At 43.9% G+C, this 18,590-nt stretch overlaps 1 long non-coding RNA gene across 1 annotated transcript in view; it reads right to left on the minus strand.

The window, feature by feature from the left end:
- Nucleotides 1-1,696: 1,696 nt before the first annotated feature.
- LOC131508973 (uncharacterized) overlaps nt 1,697-18,590 on the minus strand; it is a 134,185-nt gene continuing 117,291 nt past the window's right edge. The window contains exons 3-4 of the long non-coding RNA XR_009260239.1: nt 3,141-3,196; nt 1,697-1,932 (exon numbers count right to left, since the gene is read on the minus strand). This is a non-coding gene — a long non-coding RNA (uncharacterized LOC131508973). The remainder of the gene's footprint in view (nt 1,933-3,140; nt 3,197-18,590) is intronic.

The following is an 18,590-nucleotide window of genomic DNA, read 5'->3' on the forward strand; positions in this document are numbered from 1 at the left end:
TCCATAGCAGTTTTATTCATAATAGCCATGACTTTTTTAAAAAACCCAAATGTCCATCAATGGGATAATAGATAAATTGCGGCATATCTATTTAAAAGAATATTACACAGCAAGGGGTACCTGGGTGGCTCAGTCGGTTGAGCGTCCGACTTCAGCTCACATCATGATCTCACGGCTCAGAGTTTGAGCCCCGCGTCGGGCTCTGTGCTGACAACTCAGAAACTGTAGACTGCTTGGGATTCTGTGTCCCCCCTCACTCTCTGCTCCTCCCCCACTCACATGCTATCTGTCTGTCTCTCTCTAAAACAAATAAACGTTTGGGGCGCGTGGGTGGCTCAGTCGGTTGGGCGGCCAACTTCAGCTCAGGTCATGATCTCGCGGTCCATGAGTTCGAGCCCCGCGTCGGGCTCTGTGCTGACAGCTCAGAGCCTGAAGCCTGTTTCGGATTCTGTGTCTCCCTCTCTCTGACCCTCCCCCGTTCATGCTCTGTCTCTCTCTGTCTCAAAAATAAATAAACGTTAAAAAAAAAAATTTTTATAAAAAAATAAAAAATAAAACAAAATAAAACAAATAAACGTTAAAAAAAATTTTTTAAGAGTATTACACAGCAAGAAAAAACCAACCTTACGCTTAATGCAATAACGTGAATAACTCTCTGACATAATGTCAAGCAAAAGAAGCCACACTCAAAAAAAAAAAAAATACTGAAGGGTAAGATTTATGTGAAGTTCAAGAACAGACAAACTAATCTGTGGCGGTAAAAGTCAGAACAGTGATTACTTCTGATATGTATGGTGGAGGTACTGACCACGAAGGGGCAGAGGGAACCTTCTGGGGTCACGGAAAGGCTGAATGAGAGAGGAAAGAGACGGAGGGAGAACCAAGAGGAGCCTATTTCAAAGTGGCTCAGATTAGCATTGACCAAGATCTGGACACAGGCATCAGTCTTGAGGGTTGGAAAGGAAAGGACTGGCTGACTTGAGAAAGGTCTTAGGCGTGGGTCAGACAGGACTCAATTGAAACAGAGAGGAAATCAAGTTGAAGAGGTAAAAAGCTCGGATAATGCCATTTCCTGTTCATCAATGTCAGCTCCCATGAGCTACTAGAGAATGCATGCAGGCTCCTTGGTTGTCATCAAGGCCCTCCACAACGGCCCCAACTTGCCTTTCTAGTCTCCTCTCTGGCCTTGTTAGTCCTCCTACACCACGCCTGCTGCCTTCCAGCTGTACTAGACAACTCTCACACTCCCAACATGCAAGTTCATACCACGGGACCTTGGCTAACATGGCTCCCTTAGTTTAAATGTCCTACTCTAGGGGCGCCTGGGTGGCGCAGTCGGTTAAGCGTCCGACTTCAGCCAGGTCACGATCTCGCGGTCCCTGAGTTCGAGCCCCGCATCAGGCTCTGGGCTGATGGCTCGGAGCCTGGAGCCTGTTTCCGATTCTGTGTCTCCCTCTCTCTCTGCCCCTCCCCCATTCATGCTCTGTCTCTCTCTGTCCCAAAAATAAATTTTAAAAAAAGCGTTAAAAAAAAAAAAAAAAAAAATTTAAAAAAAAATAAAATAAAAAAAAAAAAATAATAAAAATAAATGTCCTACTCCACCCTTCCCACCCCCACATCCTCTGTGACTATTGAAACCTCACTCATCCTTCGAGGCCCAGATAAAATGCCAGCATGTATGTGAAGCTTGCTCTTTTTCGAATGCATCTCCAAAAAGTGCTTTATTCATACTTCTGTTATGAGTGTGTAATTCCTGACCTTGAGTGACAGGTGTTTGCATCTATGTATGTCCATCTCCTCCAGGAGACTAGCTTCTTGTGAGCAGAGACCACATCCTGTTTCCAGCTGCATCCCTCCTGTCCACCACAGTCCCTGGTATGGAGTCCGTGCTCAATAACCAGGCGTAGATTGAATTGTCTTAAGCTGCCTAAGCTGCCATGAAAAAAAAAAAAAACATGAAAATGGGATAAGAGGGATGTGGACAGAGTCATAGAGGGCAGAGCAACCTAGAAGTATGAAAGAACAAAGTGCAGAGGGAGAAAATCCTGAGGAAACAGAGCTCTCCTCCAGAACACTTTTATGACCAAAACAGACACATGCTGCTCAGCTTACCCACCACGGCACTGGTACTACCAGGAGAGGGCACATGGTGCAGGTGCCAAGGCTGAAAACAACAAGAAAGGCAAGGGGCACCTGTTTGCCCTAACATGGCTCAGAAACCCAGAGCCCTGTGCTAGAAGCATCACTTCAGCAGCTACCTGTCCTAAAGGACTGGTGCGCTCTCCACTACCCAGGGGCACATCAACCAGCTCTTTTGAAAATCAGCAGGATGATGCAGAAAGAAAAATCCTTCCATGATGTTGCCACCCCTGGAAGAGAAATGATGGCAATAAAAGAAAAAAGAATAGGATGGTAAAGCCAATCTGAATCTCAATAAAACGCCCACAGGGACTAAGACTTTCAGGCGATGGAGAGTCAGCAAGCACGGTACCAATCTCCCTAGGAAAGGGGAGTTACAAAGTGACAATAGGGAGGGGAGGGAATAAAATGGCTTTTTATAGCCCCTAATATCTCTTCTGATAGCAGCCTACACGGCTTCCATGTGCCAGGATGCTGGGAAGATGAATGGATTTGTCTTTCTGTTAAATACCATTACCCGGAGCACTGGGGAGAATGAAGAATGGGTTACAGACTCACATCCCAGCTTGCATCTCTTTTCTCCTAATTAAAAAAAAAGTTGCAAAAACAACTCCTATATGTTCTCTCCAACCCATTCCCACCACCTACACCATGTATAACCTCAGGGGAAATAGGTAGCCCACTGATCTACAAAGTTCACCTGCCAGACCAATACCCAGCATACAACCTGTCCTGAGAAGCTGAAGTTCAAATCTAGATAATCAGCATGGTCAGGTCCACACTAGATCAATGACATACTTCAAGATCCATTAAGTCCCTTGTAGGATCCTGTCACCTTAAAGCCCAACAGCACTTTCCATTAAGAGGAATCACAAGGGTTTACTCTTTGCCAGAGGGGCAAATGATTCTGCTTGTTGATGGGACTCTGTTTTTTGAGTGATCTGAGCCATCCACATGCACCACAACAAAACAAGAAAACCAAATAAAATTAGTGGTCCCACCTCTAGCAGCATTCATGATCAGTCCTCAGGCCAGAGGAGCTCAACCTCAGCTACACCTGAGCAAAAAATGATCGGAAAAGGAAATGACGTTAAAAGACCATTGACAGTAGCATTCTCAAAAAAAAAAAAATTCTTAAGAAAAAAATTTGAATACGTGTGAGATCTGTACATTGAAGATCATAAACACTGCCATGAGAAATGTAGATATCCCATGACAAGTAACAGAACTAATACTTAGTTTTATTAGAATTTAGCAAGGTCATAAACTGCAAGGTTAGTATACAAAAATCAACTGCAGTCTTTTTTTTTTTTACTTTTCATTTAATTTTATTTTTTAATTTACATCCAAATTAGTTAGCATATAGTGCCACAATGATTTCAGGAGTAGATTCCTTAGTGCCCCTTATCTATTTAGCCCATCCCCCCTCCCACAACCCCTCCAGCAACCCTCAGTTTGTTCTCCATATTTAAGAGTCTCTTCTGTTTTGTCCCCCTTCCTGTTTTTATATTATTTTTGTTTCCCTTCACTTATGTCCATCTGTTTTGTCTCTTAAAGTCCTCATATGAGTGAAGCTGCAGTCTTTTATATCAACAGCAATCAATCAAAAAATGAAATTTTAAAATAATTCCATAGACAGTAGCACCAAAACCATAAAATACTAGGAATAAATCTAGTAAAAGTTGGCGAAGCCACACACACACTGAAAATTACAAAACACTGCTGACATAAATAAGACCCAAATAAATGGAGATGACCTATGTTCTGTTTGGAATACTCAATATTAAGATATCAATTCTCCCCAAACTAATTTGTAGCATCAATGTAATCTCAATCAAATTCCCAGCAGGCTTATTTTGTGGAAATTGACAAGCTGGTTCTAAAATTCATATGGAAATGCAAAGGATCTAAAATAACCAAAACAATTTTGAAAAAGAATAAACTTAGAGGTTTTGTGCTGACTGATTTTAAGATTTCCTGTAAGGTTACAATAATTAAGGCAATGTTTATGGACCAGAAGAGCAAATTCAGAAATAGACCCACAAATAAATGGCCAATTGATTTTTTTTTTTTAACAAAGGTAACAACATAATTCAATAGAGAAAGGATAGTCTTTTCATAAATAGTTTGGGATAACTGAATATCCATATTAAAAAAAAAAAAAAGAAAGCTTTGGCCTGTTCCTCACACCATACACACACTGACTTAAAACTGATCATAGGCCTAAACAAAAAAGTTAAATTACAAAACATCTAGAAGAAAATACAAAATAAGGCCTTTGTGACTTGGGATGGGTAAGTCTTTCAGTCAGGACACAAAAAAACATGAATCTCAAAAAACTGATAAACATCATCAAAATTTTAAACTTATGCTCTTTGAAAGACAGTGTTAAGAAAATGAATAGGCAAGCCCATGGAGAAAATATTTGATGTGGGTGTGTGGGTGTGTGTGTAAATGTAAATATAAATCTATACCAAAGTCTTATCAAGAATATGAAAAGAACTCTTAGAACAGTAATAAGAGAACAATTCAAAGAAAAGAAAGATACGTCACAAAAGCAAGTAAGCATATTAGTAGATACTTGATACCATTAGTCATCAGAGAAACGTAAACTGGAACCAAAATTAGATGAGCACTACACATTCACTAAAATGGCTAAAATTGAGAAGCCTGTTGGCAAGAATGCAGACTAACTGGGACTCTCGGACACCTGCTAGTAAGAATGTAAAATGGATTAACCACTTTGGAAAATAATTAGGCAGTTTCTTATAAACATACACTTTAATATATGACCTATTCATTCTACTCCAAAGTTTTTACTCAAGAGGACTGAAAATCTGGGTTCCCACAAGATGTACACAAACATGTACAGGAGTATATTCATAAGAGGTGAAAACTAAAAAGACAAATGTCCAACAATAGGCAACTAAAAAGCGCCATTTTGTGACATCCCATCAAAGAACACTACTCAGCAATAAAAAGGAATCAACACAGATGAATCTCAAAAACAGTTTTCTGTGCAAAAGAAGACTAGGTAAGATTTCATTTTATGGAATTCTGGCAAAGGCAAAAGCAATCTAAGTGGCAGAAAGCAGAGTTAGTGGCTTCCTGGGAGAGAGAGAGAAGGGGACTGGCTGCAAAGGGGCATAAGGGAATTTTCTGAAAAGGTTCGATCTTGATTATAATGATGACAATTACACAGGCATATATATTTGTCAACACTCATCAAACCATGTTTAAAAAGGTACATTGGGGCACCTGGGTGGCTTGGTCGGTTGAGCGTCCGACTTCGGCTCAGGTCATGATCTCACGGTCCGTGAGTCATGATCTCACGGTCTGTGAGTTCGAGCCCCGCGTCGGGCTCTGTGCTGACAGCTCAGAGCCTGGAGCCTGTTTCAGATTCTGTGTCTCCCTCTCTCTCTGCCCCTCCCCTGTTCATGCTCTGTCTCTCTCTGTCTCAAAAATAAATAAATGTTAAAAAAAAAATTTTTTTTTAAAAAGGTACATTATGTTGTGTATAAATTATACCCCAATAAATTAGATTTTAAAATACTTATTTTTTTTAAACATTGATATCCCATATATATTATTTAATCGGTCTGAGATGTGTCCTGAGCATCAAGACTTTTTAAATTTTTCCCAAAGATTCCAACTTACAGCCAAAGTTGAGAACCACTACTCTAAAGGCTAAGGAGAAAACGAAATGACCTAGTGTTCAGGGACGCAAACAGATGATGACTGGCTCTCTTGGTGTGAGCCTGGCAGTCACAGAACACCCATCCCAATGTCACAGGCCACTGCCAGAGTACCTGTGCCTTTGCTTTATTTGCTAATCGGCACAACAGTCTCCACAAAAGCCAGGTCATGCTACTTTACGGATCCAGAGCAGATACTGCCCTTAAAAGACCCCTTGTCCGGTCTAGCAAGGCAGCCAGACAAGAGTCACCCCAGTTCCTGGCCAAGGATGTGCATGCAAGCCTGAGCCCTCGGGCCCGGGTATGGACCAAACGCGCAGGCCAGCCAGGGGGCATCCGAAGGGCCTTCCAAGTAATGCTCCCAAGGCCTCCCTCCTCCCTGACCCGGCAGCAAAGGAAAACTGCCTGGAGGGAGCAGTGTGCCGAGGGTCGTGTCCAGGTCAACAGAGGCCACGGTGGAATCTCCAGGCTGGAGCTCACACGGATCGCTTTTCCACACCTCACTTTGCCATCTGAAATTTACCGGAATGACAGTGTCACGTTCTGGAGGTTTCGTTTGTAAATGATCGCCGGCCTCTCTAAAGAGGAAAAGCCTTTCTCCGAGTGCTGGCTGAGAAGAAAGTACAGAGTACAGCCACGAAACTCTCCATGAATCTTTTTCTCCCTGCCCTCTCCAGCACGATGATGTACCCACCTGTTGCCACAGCCAGGGCGTTTCCCCCACCTGTCACTCTCTGTGGAACCACACACGCTTGTAGTAGGCCACGTGACATAGTTTAGGCCAGGGCCCCACCCTGTTGCCCCCAAAACGAGACACCGACTACTCAGGATGCCTGGCTCAGAACTGGCTTTGTGACTCCTACTAGAATGGTAAAACCAGCTGCTGAGCCACCTGCAGATACTGAGTGAGCTCCATGAGGAAGATATAAAACTGAACAGAGTAGAGTGCCTGCCCTCAGGGAGCTCGTAGTCCTGTAAGGGAACCGTGAGAAACACACAAATCTTATGACACCAGGTAGACTGAGGTGGCACCATGGGAAACATCTAGAATACAGACCACACAACACCTGAGGGCAGAGCATGCACATCTATCATCAGGGGACTTCACCTCCTTTGGTGGGTGCCTATCTCTCGTAGGATAAAGCCCAGATTCTTTAGATGAAACCCAAGGCACTCCGTGGCCTCAAGTTTGCTGGCCCTCCCTGTACAGGTCACCCTTCGGCCACACTGACCCACTCCCAAGCACCTGAAAATGGCGTTCTCTGTCCTCCAAGACTTTGTATATGCTCTTCTCTCTCTGTAGAGTATTATTAACTTTCTTCTCGTCTCTTCTGCGTCACTGTGAGATGCGACACAGGGGCACCTCTTTTGTGAAGTCTTTCCCAATCCTCCCCCTCCCTGCCCCACAGAGAAGCAGGCATTCCCTTCCCTCATTCCCAGGACACATACTTTCCTGCCAGGGTGGACAGCACGTGCTCTTGTGGCTCCCATACCACACTGCCACCCTCCTGATGGCAGCGACCAGGTCTTTCAGCCACGCATTCATTCATTCAACTGCTTTTCAACAAGTATTTAGCGAGGACCTGCTATGGGCCAGGCACTGTTCCAGGCTCTCAAAAGAGAGACAGGCAAGGCCACTGTTTCTGTGGAACTTATGTTCTTGGAGGAGATGGGAGATGGACAGACATCCTAAAATAAATTAATTTTCTAAAAGCATCAGAATGATAAATACTATGTGTAATATTATTTACAAACACAGCGACCTGACAGCGACAATACAGCTACTTTAGGCGGTGGTTATGGCAGGCTCTCTGAGCAGATGACATTTTAACAGAGGTGGAAATGACAAGGACTTACCCATTGAGAAAACTGGGAAAAGCATTCTAGGTAGAGAGAACCACCAGTGAGGGCGAAGGCCCTGCTATGAACCGAATTATATCCTCCCTAAAACCATATGCTGAATCCCTGATTCGCAGTGTGGCTGTATTTGGAGTAAGGAAGTACTTAAGGTTAACTGAGGTCATGAGGGTGGAACCCTGATCCAATGAGATTACTGTCCTCATAAGAGGAGGCACCAGAGAGTAAACTCACTCTCTCTCTCCCTCTCTCTCTCTCTCTCTCTCTCTCTTCCTCTCTCTTTCTGCCATATAAGAACACAGGGAGAAGGTGGCCATCTGTACGCTGGAAGAGAGTTCTCACTGGGAAGGAAATACCCAACACCTTGATCTTGAACTTCTCAGCGTCCAGAAGCGTAAGACCCAGCGTTTAGTATTTTGTTATGGCAGCCCTACTTAACTAACACAGGCTTAACATGGAAGAAGGCAGGTCCAGTGCAGCTCACCCAGTGGGCGAGCAGCAGAAGATTATGCAAGAAGTCTTGCAAAACTGAGGGAGGCCTTGCTTATCTAGGACTCCCATGAGATCTCCAGATATCACTCCTGGTTAGCCAGGGATCCCTACTGCTTGGGCAACGTCCTTCCACAGTACGGATATCCTGAGGAAGCCTGGACCTGGACCAGGGAGGCCCAGGAAGCAGCAGGTGGACACTGGACGGGCACAGCAGGGGCCCGGCAGTGAGGGTACTCAGAAACAGAGCCACTCTGAGATCCACACAGGCTACCAGACGGGCACCATCAGGGAATTCTGTCAGTGAGGGGCCAGTCCCCAGCCTCGGAGGTGGGGAATGACCAAGAGCCAGGCAGGGCCCCAGTTTGGCCCTGGGGTCCTGGGTTGCTTAAGAACACGTAGGCCCAAAGAGCAAGCCAGAATCCAGAGACAACGCTACTGCAACCTGTGTTTTCCCACAGAACGACCTGCAACCCTGGGGCCAGTGAGACCCCAGAATCTCAGACCCCACCCCAAGCCTACTGAGCTACATCTGCATTTGAGCCAGAGCCGTTAGTGATTCCGTTGAAGTCTGAGGAGCACTGCCCTCTTGGTGACTCATCATGACCCTCCCACGGAGTATTAGGGCCTGGAACACAGTAGGTGCTCAATTAAAAATCGTTGACTAAATACTGAAGGGAGTAAAGGTAAAAATGTTTTCCTTTCAGAGAAGTCATTACCCAGTGTCGTCCACGAACCAAAAACTCAAGCAACACGTTGGCCTCTGAGGTTTAGATGTTGTTTACGCTCTGGGCGATGGTGGGCACCCCCGTTCCTTTCTTTTATTACCAAATAGACATATGCGTGTTAGGGATGGCAGACTGACTCGGAAGTTGTTTTTTAAACCTTCCGTTCCCAAAGAACTGAGTGAGTCCAGAAGACTCAGAAAAAGGATGAACTGATAGGAAGAAACTGAACACAGCCCAGCACACAGGAAGACCTGCAGCCCCCTAGTTCCCTCGGCAAAGACACGTCGTGGATGCCTGCAGCCCACTCCCCAACTCCCCCTAAATGACCGCTCTTCTGTTGTCCCACCACCAAGACCAGCCTTGCTTGTGACCCTTGGCAAACTCCCTCCCCTCCCATCTTCCCAAGGATTAGCTGATGCAAAGGCTTTGATAAGCATCTGTTATTTCCATCACTTGAATTAGGTACTTGGTAAATAAAAGGACAGGATAAGCCTGAGATCCAGCTCGAGAAGAAAAGTGCTCTTTGACTCAGGGAGAGATGAAAGAATCAAGAAGAGGGGTCAGCTGACCACAGGCCCCAGACGAAGGCAGCAGGGAAAGGGCAGAGTGTGCAGGGTTCCAGCTCCGATGGCACACAAGGGCAGCCCAGGGGAGGGCTGTAGCAGGCAGCTCAGAGAGGGCGCAGAGCACAAGCCCGGGGGCGGCATAGGTCATGTTCTCACGTTGGTGACGGCAAAACGGAACAAGCCACTGGCTCTTTCCCAGTCTCTGTTCAAAGTCAGAATGGAGTTGGGGTTGAGGCATAGCAGCAGCAATCACACAGCCTGGGCACGAACTCCACCTTTGCCATCTGCAAGCTGTGTGATCCCAGGAAAGTCAATTAACCTCTCTGGGGCCCGGTTGCCTCAGGTGTGAAACGGAGATAAAATAATGTTACCTCAGAGGACCATCAGGAGAAATAAACATGTCAATACATGCAAAGCACTGAGGTCAGTGCCTGTCATAAAGGAAATACTCTGGAAACCATTAGCACCTCTTATCTGTGACATGCTAATAAAATATCTCCCCACATACCTAGCAGAGTTGTTTCAAAAATATTTTATAAATAATAATGATGATACCATTATGTATTTTAACTGAAAATATTGTCTTATTAATATCTCATTTGAACTTCCCAGTAAACATATGAATCCAGACGTAGCAGGTAACCCCAGGGAACATAGTGAAACATTAGATGTAAAAGTGCTTTGGAATTATAGCAGACTTGCCAAGCTACTTTTTTTTTTAATGTTTACTCTTGAGAAAGAGACAGACCATGAGCAGGGAAGGGGAAGAAAGAGAGGGAGACACAGAATCTGAAGCAGGCTCCGGGCTCTGAGCTGTCAGCACAGAGGCCAACACGGGGCTCAAACCCACGAACCGTGAGATCATGACCTGAGCCGAAGTTGGACGCTAAACCGACTGAGCCACCTGGGTGCCCTGTCAAGCTCCTTCTAAGGGAAACCTGGCTCAGATCTGCCTGTGGCAGCCACTAAGTGAGTTTCATACCACCTGACCCCCCACTCCACCCCTCACCCATGACTGAAACAGGGACGGGCACCTGGCCCAGTAACAGCCAATCCATAAGCTACACGGTGGTCTTTACAGCAGATTGAAGAAAGAGAATTTGCTCCATGGAGTCATACTAGGTTTATCAAAATCTCAAATCTTAGTGGAATCAAAAAATGAAGCCTCTAGGAACATAAATTGGCACACCCACTTCAAAGAGCAATGTGGCAATGTCTATTCGAATTTTTAAATGTACATGATCTATGACCTAACGACATTCTCCTTGATATTTACTCTAAAGAAACATATATGACAAAAAGACATACCCGTGGGTGTTTATTACAACATTACTTAAGATAAAAAAAAGTTTGGAATTTGGAAACAACCTAATTACCCATTGGTAAATGACCAGATATGACATAGCATTCGACAGAGTGCTAACAGCAGTTAAAGGAATAAATTACAACCATAGGCATCAAAGTGGTTATATTTTGCTAACGTTTATTTTTTTTACGTTTATTTATTTACTTTTGAGAGAGAGACAGAGAGAGTGAGAAGGGGAGGGGGAGAGAGAGAGAGGGAGAGAGAGAATCTCAAGCAGGCTCTTGCACTGTCAGCATGGAGCCCAATGTAGGGCTTGAACTCACAAACCATGAGATCATGACCTGAGCCAAAACAAAGAGTCGAATGCTTGACTGAGCCCCCCAGGCGCCCCTTAATGTTTATTTATTTTTGAGAGAGAGAGAGAGAGAGAGAGAGAGAGAGAGAGAGAGAATGAAAGAGACAAAGAGAGTGGGGGAGGGGCAGAGAGAGAGGGAGACACAGAATCCAAAGTGGGCTCCAGGCTCCAAGCTGTCAGCACAGAGCCCGACGTGAGGCCCGAATTCATGAACTGCGAGATCATGACCTGAGCCAAAGTCAGACACTTAACTGACTGAGCCATCCAGGCGCCCCAAGGTGGCTACATTTTAAAGCTTACTATGAATGAAAAGACAAGCCTCAGAATTGTACATACAGTTTTAATATTTATCTTTAGAGAATACAATATGTAATTTCCACTTCTGACAGTATGGCAATTTAGGCCTCCTGGCCAACTGTCCCACTTGAAAACAACTAAAAATGCTTGAAAAAATATTTTAAAATATCTTTTTAAGTGTACCATTTAGTTTACAGGGCTAGAAAGGAACCTTCAAATTGTAGGTCAAAGTAGAAGTCAAAGAGGTAGGTGGAGTCCTGAAACTGGCTTCTGCTTGCCTACATGGGCCTAACCAAGTGAACCTGAGCCTCAATTTTCATGGTTTCACCAGGCAGGAGAGAACACAAAGTCAGGGACCATACCTGATTGAAAAAAAATGGTCACGTATGTGATAGATTCTCTCTGGGCTCTATTCTATCGTATGTTTGTCTACACAGTCACCAATAAAGCTGTTTACTAAATCCCACACTCAGACACTGTCATTCCTTCGACTTTTTTTTTTGAAAGTTGTTTTGGCTCTTATGAGTTCTTTGCATTCCCACATAAATTCTAGAATCAGAAACTAGAGAAAGTCAGATTATCGATGACCTAGGAAGATGTGATCTGGGAATAAAAGGCAGAGTGGCAAACAGGAGGGAAGTGAATGCTAGAACTGTCCTCTTAAATCAACCCTCGTGTCTGGGGCACGATGTCCTGACTCTGTGGCTCAGCTTACAGGGCAGAGTATGGAGTGGAGTTGGCCTAGACAAGGAAATACAAAGGCTCTCTTTTGTATGTGAGGATAATCCATCCACATGTAGCATGTGCGCAGGGCCATTTTCCCAGCAAGTTCCCACAGCCCTCCACCTGGCTCTCCCTGAGGCCAGTGATCCACATTCCAAATCCCAGAATGTTAGAGGGCACACGGGCCTGGGAGATCACCTAGCCCAATTCCTTCATCTTGCAGATGACAATCCTAGGTGCAGAGCTGGCTGAAAACAAAGCCTCTTTAAAAACAAGGCTCCTAAATTCTAGCCCATTACTGTTTCACCAGAACACATTTTTTTTTAATTGTGGTAAAATACACACAACATAAAATTTACCCTCTTACTCATTTTTAAGCATACAGTTCAATACTATTAGATACATTCACATCATTGTGCAACCAGCACTGCTCTCCAGCCCCAGTATCTCTTCACTTTATAAAACCGAAACTCTGCGGGGCGCCTGGGTGGCTCAGTCGGTTAAGCATCCGACTTTGGCTCAGGTCACGATCTCGCGGTATGTGAGTTCGAGCCCCGCATTGGGCTCTGTGCTGACTGCTCAGAGCCTGGAGCCCATTTCAGATTCTGTGTCTCCCTCTCTCTCTGACCCTCCCCCGTTCATGCTCTGTCTCTCTCTGTCTCAAAAATAAATAAATGTTAAAAAAAAAATTAAAAAAAAAAAACTGAAACTCTAAACAATAATTTCCCATTCTCCCTCCTTGGTCGCTGGCAACCATCATTCTACTTTTTGTTCATATTCTTTGTCTATTTTCTGTTGACTATTCTGTCTACTTCCTGCAAATGGATCATATAGTATTTATCTTTCATGACTGGCTTATTTCACTTACCATAATACCTTCAAAGTTGATCCATGTAATAGCATGTGCCAGGATTTCCTTGCTTCTTATGGCTGAATAATATTCCATTGTCTGTCTATACCCTATTTTGTTTATCCATCCACCCACTGATGGACACTTAAGTTGCTCCAACCTTTTGGCTACTGTGAATAATGCTGCTATGAATAGGGGTGCAAAAATTAAAAACAGGATTGTTACATGATCCAGTAATCCCACCTCTGGACATTTTTGAACAACTTCCATAATGTTTTATACAGTGACTGCAGTGTTTTACATTCCCGCCAACGAAGCCCAAGGTTCCAATTTCTCAACATCCTCACCAAAATGTATCGTTGGCTGTTGTGTTTCTTTATTTATATAGTAGCTATCCAAATGTGTGGGAGGTCATATCTAACTGTGGTTTTGAGTTGCATTTCCTAATGATTAGTGATGTTGAGCATCTTTTTGTGTGTGTATTAGCTATTTGTATAAATTCTTTGGAGAAATGTCTACTCCAGTCTTTTTGCCCATTCTTTAATCAAGTTGTTTTCATTGCTGCTATTGTTTTTGTTCCTGTTGCTATTGTTGAGTTGTAGGAGTTCTTTATATATTCTGGACATTAACCCCCTATCAGATATATGATTCACAAACATTTTTTTCCCCATTTCACAGGTTGCCTTTTCACTCTGTTGACTCTGTCCTTTGATGCACAAAACACATGGCTTCTTTTTCAAGAAGACCTCAGGGGATTTAGGGAGGTGGGGGAGGGGAGTCACGAGTTAGATAATATAGGTATTTTATTATACAGAGCTAAATGGTACACATGTGGATCAAATTCTGCTTCTGACATAAAGGCCAAGGTGAGGACCATGGACAGCACCCAGAGGGGTGTGTGGGTGTGTGGTGTGTGTGTGTGTGTGTGTGTGTGTGTGTGTGTGGTTTTTTTGTTTTGTTTTTTGTCATGGTAATTTGTGCTGAACCCTTTGATTACTGAGCATTTGTTTAGTGCTCACTCAGTACTAAAATTGAAATCTGAGTTCTACAAACAGCATAACAAAGAACTTCTGTCCTCAGGGATTTCATGGTCAAGTTGGAGAGCTAGGAAACGGAACTCTATCCTTAAAAATACTGTGGAACTGAAGTCCATGATCAGATGACCGGGTTGCTCTTGAAAAGATCTTGAAGAGACGGGGTGCTCAGTTGGTTGAGCATCCAACTTCAGCTTTGGCTCAGGTCATGATCTCACAGTTCGTGAATTTAAACTGTGCATCAGGCTCTCTGCTGTCAGCATAGAGCCCACTTCAGATCCTCTTTGTCTCCCCCTCTCTCTCTCTGTCCCTCCTCCTCCTCTCTCTCTCTCTGTCTATAAATAAACTTTTAAAAAGTTTAAATAAACTTTAAAAAACTTAAAGAGTGCATTGAGGAGACGTGGTGGCACTGAGACCTGAAAAGGTGTGGTGGATATAACGCGATCATAGAATCCAAGTAAGAAGTTCCAAGAGCTTCGAGTCTTCCAAGAGCAATGGAGTGGATGGAAAAGAGGACTCGAAAGAAATCAACATAACTTCAAAACTGGATGGAGCAGAGGAATATAAGATGACCCCGATGTTTCTGGCTTAGTTTGTTTACTAATTGCCACAAACCAAGGCAATGAATGTAGGAGGTGAAGCTGATATAAAAGGAAAGATAGTGCGTCTTATTTTAGACATTCAGAGTCTAGGGGGCCTTTAGGACAGAGGGAGATATACAATAGGCAGTTAGAAGTATGGATCTGGAGCTAAAAAAAGAAAAATAAATTAGAAAAATAAACATGGTAGCAAAAGACATGGGAGCAGATAAGCTCACTCAAAGAGATCGGTCTGAAGAAGGAAGAAAATCTGGGAGAAGACCTACATCTAAAAAGGGAAGGGAGTGAGGTGCTTGGCTGTCTCAGTCGGTGGAGTGTGCGACTCTTGATCTTGTGGTCATGAGTTCAAGCCCCATGGTGGGCACAGAGTTTACTTCATTAAAAAAAAACATGTGTGTGTGTGTGTGTGTGTGTGTATTAAATATATAAACATATATGTATTAAAAGTATATGATATAAATATAAAATATATATAAATATAAATATATGCATTAAATATATATAAACACATATAAACATTTATTATATATAAATATATTTATATTTATATTAAAAAGGGAAGGGAGAGGAGGAAAAGACTTCAATAAAGGAGACTTGGAATTTTGAATGGTCAGAGGTGTACCCAAAGTATGCCAACATTTAGTTGAACTGATCAGACAGTGGGTTGGGCAACAGGACCCTTGGGGTCCAAGCCTTTCAAGGGAACACTGAACTAGAATTTCTTTTGTGCTTTCTGTAAAAGTAGAAGATTCAGAAGGTCCATCCAATTCTTCAGCTCCTGGGGATTCCGTGAACATGAATCAAGTCTCACAAAGCTTTTTAGAGAAGGGTCGATATGCAGTAGATATGGGTGACCCCAGGAGACACAAGCCCAGAAGATCCCAACTGTCTACATCTGCGTACAAGACCCAGGAGACTTCTCGAACAAAGAAATGTTTCCCGTTCAATTCAGGATCAATACTCACTTTTCTCCCATGGGCCAAAATTCTGTGTATTTTTATTAAAAAAGAAAAAAATTCAGTCCTGATGAGTTGTGATTCACCTCAGTGTGAGCTGTGACGGACGCTTCAGAAACATGTCTAGGAAATTACTACCTCACACATCTTTAGGCTTGATTACCAGGACCTCACAGAGTCACTTTTGCTGAGTTCAGCGATGACATCTGATGGCCTCTAAAGTGTTATATGAATCAAAGTAAGTTCCACAATCTATTATCTTAACTCCTGAATCAGGGAGCAACCTGGTAAAACTTCTAAGGATGGGACAAGCAAGCCATTTTTCAAATGAATGACAGGGCTTGACTAAGAAGGTCGGGTAAGGGAAGGGGAAGGACAATGAGCATGAAACCCTCACTGGTCTCGATTCAGGTCCTTGAAGATCTTGAGAAACACACACCATGTACACATCATCAATGGCTGATCCGTCAGAAACACCAGAAGCTGAAATGAGGCAGAACAGTGGGCTTCCAAAAAAGAAAAATAATAACAATCTCACACTTTATGGATTTAGAGTTATGCTTTCAAGAAATAATGTATGGGGATGATTATTTCACTGAAAAAATGCACATGGCAAATAGCTAGCTAGCCAGACCCGCATTGACATGGATGTGATATAGGCTTACATATTTATTTGCAAAACACAATGTAATAGAAACAGACATCATACTTTGCATTTATATAGCAACTATTTCTCCAAGGACCTCAAAGGATTCGGCAGCCATTACTGGATCCATCCTTGTTACATGCTTGTAAAATGAAGCAGAGGCAAGGATTACACATCCTATTTTATGAAAGAGGAAGCAGATACCCCAAGAGGATACACGGATTGGCCAAGGGGATATGGTGAGTCATTTATTTGCTCAAAACCACGCAGGGACTGAAATTAGTCCCAAACTGTCCTTATACTTGCTGATTTTTACCTACAGACTTCTGAAAAGGAAATGATTCTGTTCCTCAGCCTTGCGTTTGTGATTCAGGCCATCAGACAGCCAGTGTCTAGGGCCGGGTGTGAGCTACAGAAAGGACAAGGTTAGCAAGTGTCTGGCATTTCACTTTTCCTTCAGTGGGCTGCTCTACCCATGTTCTTATGAAAAGATACAGGGTTCTTGACAACACGGAGGCGAAAACCTTCCTGCCATTACTGCACCAGAACCAAACGACAGGACTCATGTTAATCACTGACATTTAGTGACTCCAAAATGTGCATTTTCAATGTGCACTTCAATACACTTTGTCATTTACCTTACAACTACTACGTGAGGTATTATTTCCTTGTAACAAGAGATTGTATGACTTATCCATGGTCATGTAAGTAATAAATTTTGGGCTCAGGATTTGAATGCATTTTTGCTGATTTGAAAAGTTGTACATTCCTACCATGTTTTCCTGACGTGACTTCACTCTCCCACACAATGGGGGTGCTAGAGTCATAGCCTAGAGACCTTTAAAAATACTAAAACCAACCTGGGGCTACACACACACGCATGCGCGCGCACACACACACATTCCAAATGACAGCCCAGGGTGAGTGCTATTTCCCCCCGTCTCCCTGGACAAATCCACTGGACCTGGCCCTGTCTCGGGCCACTCTGAGCCCCAGGATAGTTTGAGCCTTCTCCTGCCCTAGATTCACACACTTGTCTGACCAAGGCCTGAGCTGGTGGCAGAACCAGCTGAGTTCCATGAACAGGAAACAAAGGGAAGACAGAAGATGATAACCCGCAAGCTGCCCCAGTGCAGTCTTCTCCCACCTACACTGAACACCACTAGCTGGCATGGGAGTTCCAACCATCACCAGCAGCATGGGTTGGGTCTGTCTTCTGGGGGCCTCACATTCTTCACAGAGAGAAAAACTGAGGTACAGACCTTGCCCCAAGCTACCAAGGAAATCAGCAAGTGGAAACGCAGCAGAGACTATTTTCCCTCATGTTTTCTCTAATCTAGATTTAGAATGTGATATATCCACTGGTAGAGAAAGCCATTCTCTGAAAATCAGCATTGGAAGGGAAAGGACCAGCGTCTTCAGTGGAACCTTACTGTTGTAAGTGCTTTGTATGCAACATCTCATTTATGCCCACACCCAGAGGTATAGCTATTATTATTCCCACTCTCCACACAAAGAAAGTGATGCTCAGAGTCCAAACAGCAGAGCTAATAGGCAATAAAGCCAGGATTCAGACATGGATCTGTGGGGCTCATACCCTTTGCATTAAGCTTCACTAACTTCCTCTAAAGAGTCTGATGGTGTGCCCTTCTCCTGATGATGTCATCCCAGTGGTGGCAGGGGAAGCTTCTGGCTTATGATCAGAGCAGAGATGTGAGTCACAGACGCAGGCAGGCCCATGTGTGGGCAAGAGGCCCTCTTCACAAGGCACTGCAGGCACTGGGCCTGGGCCTGGGATGCAGCCTCAACAGCACTGGCACTCTCAGGCTTTGCTTTCCAGCTGGCACCTGACAGTACAGAACAGTGCTGTCCACAAACACAAGTCCCATGAAAAAAATTGCTGGTGTTGGATGTGGAGAAAAGAGAACCCTTGTGCACTGATGGTGGGAATGCAAACTGGTGCAGCCACTATGAAAAACAGTATGGAGGGGCGCCTGGGTGGCTCAGCCGGTTGGGTGTCCGACTTCGGCTCAGGTCATGATCTCGCAGTCCGTGGGTTCGAGCCCCGCGTCGGGCTCTGTGCTGACAACTCAGTGCCTGGAGCCTGTTTCAGATTCTGTGTCTCCCTCTCTCTCTCTGCCCCTCCCCCATTCATGCTCTGTCTCTCTCTGTCTCAAAAATAAATAAACGTTAAAAATTTTAAAAAAAAATTAAAAAGAAAAACAGTATGGAAGGGCCTGAAAAAATTAAAAACAGAACTACCATATGATCTAGCAAATCCACTTCTGGAAGTATGTCCAAAGGAAATGGAAACACTAACTCGAAAAGATATCTGCACCCCCACGTTCAT

The sequence above is a fragment of the Neofelis nebulosa genome, chromosome 4 (assembly GCF_028018385.1).
Source record: "Neofelis nebulosa isolate mNeoNeb1 chromosome 4, mNeoNeb1.pri, whole genome shotgun sequence".
NCBI classification, from domain to species: Eukaryota; Metazoa; Chordata; class Mammalia; order Carnivora; family Felidae; genus Neofelis; species Neofelis nebulosa.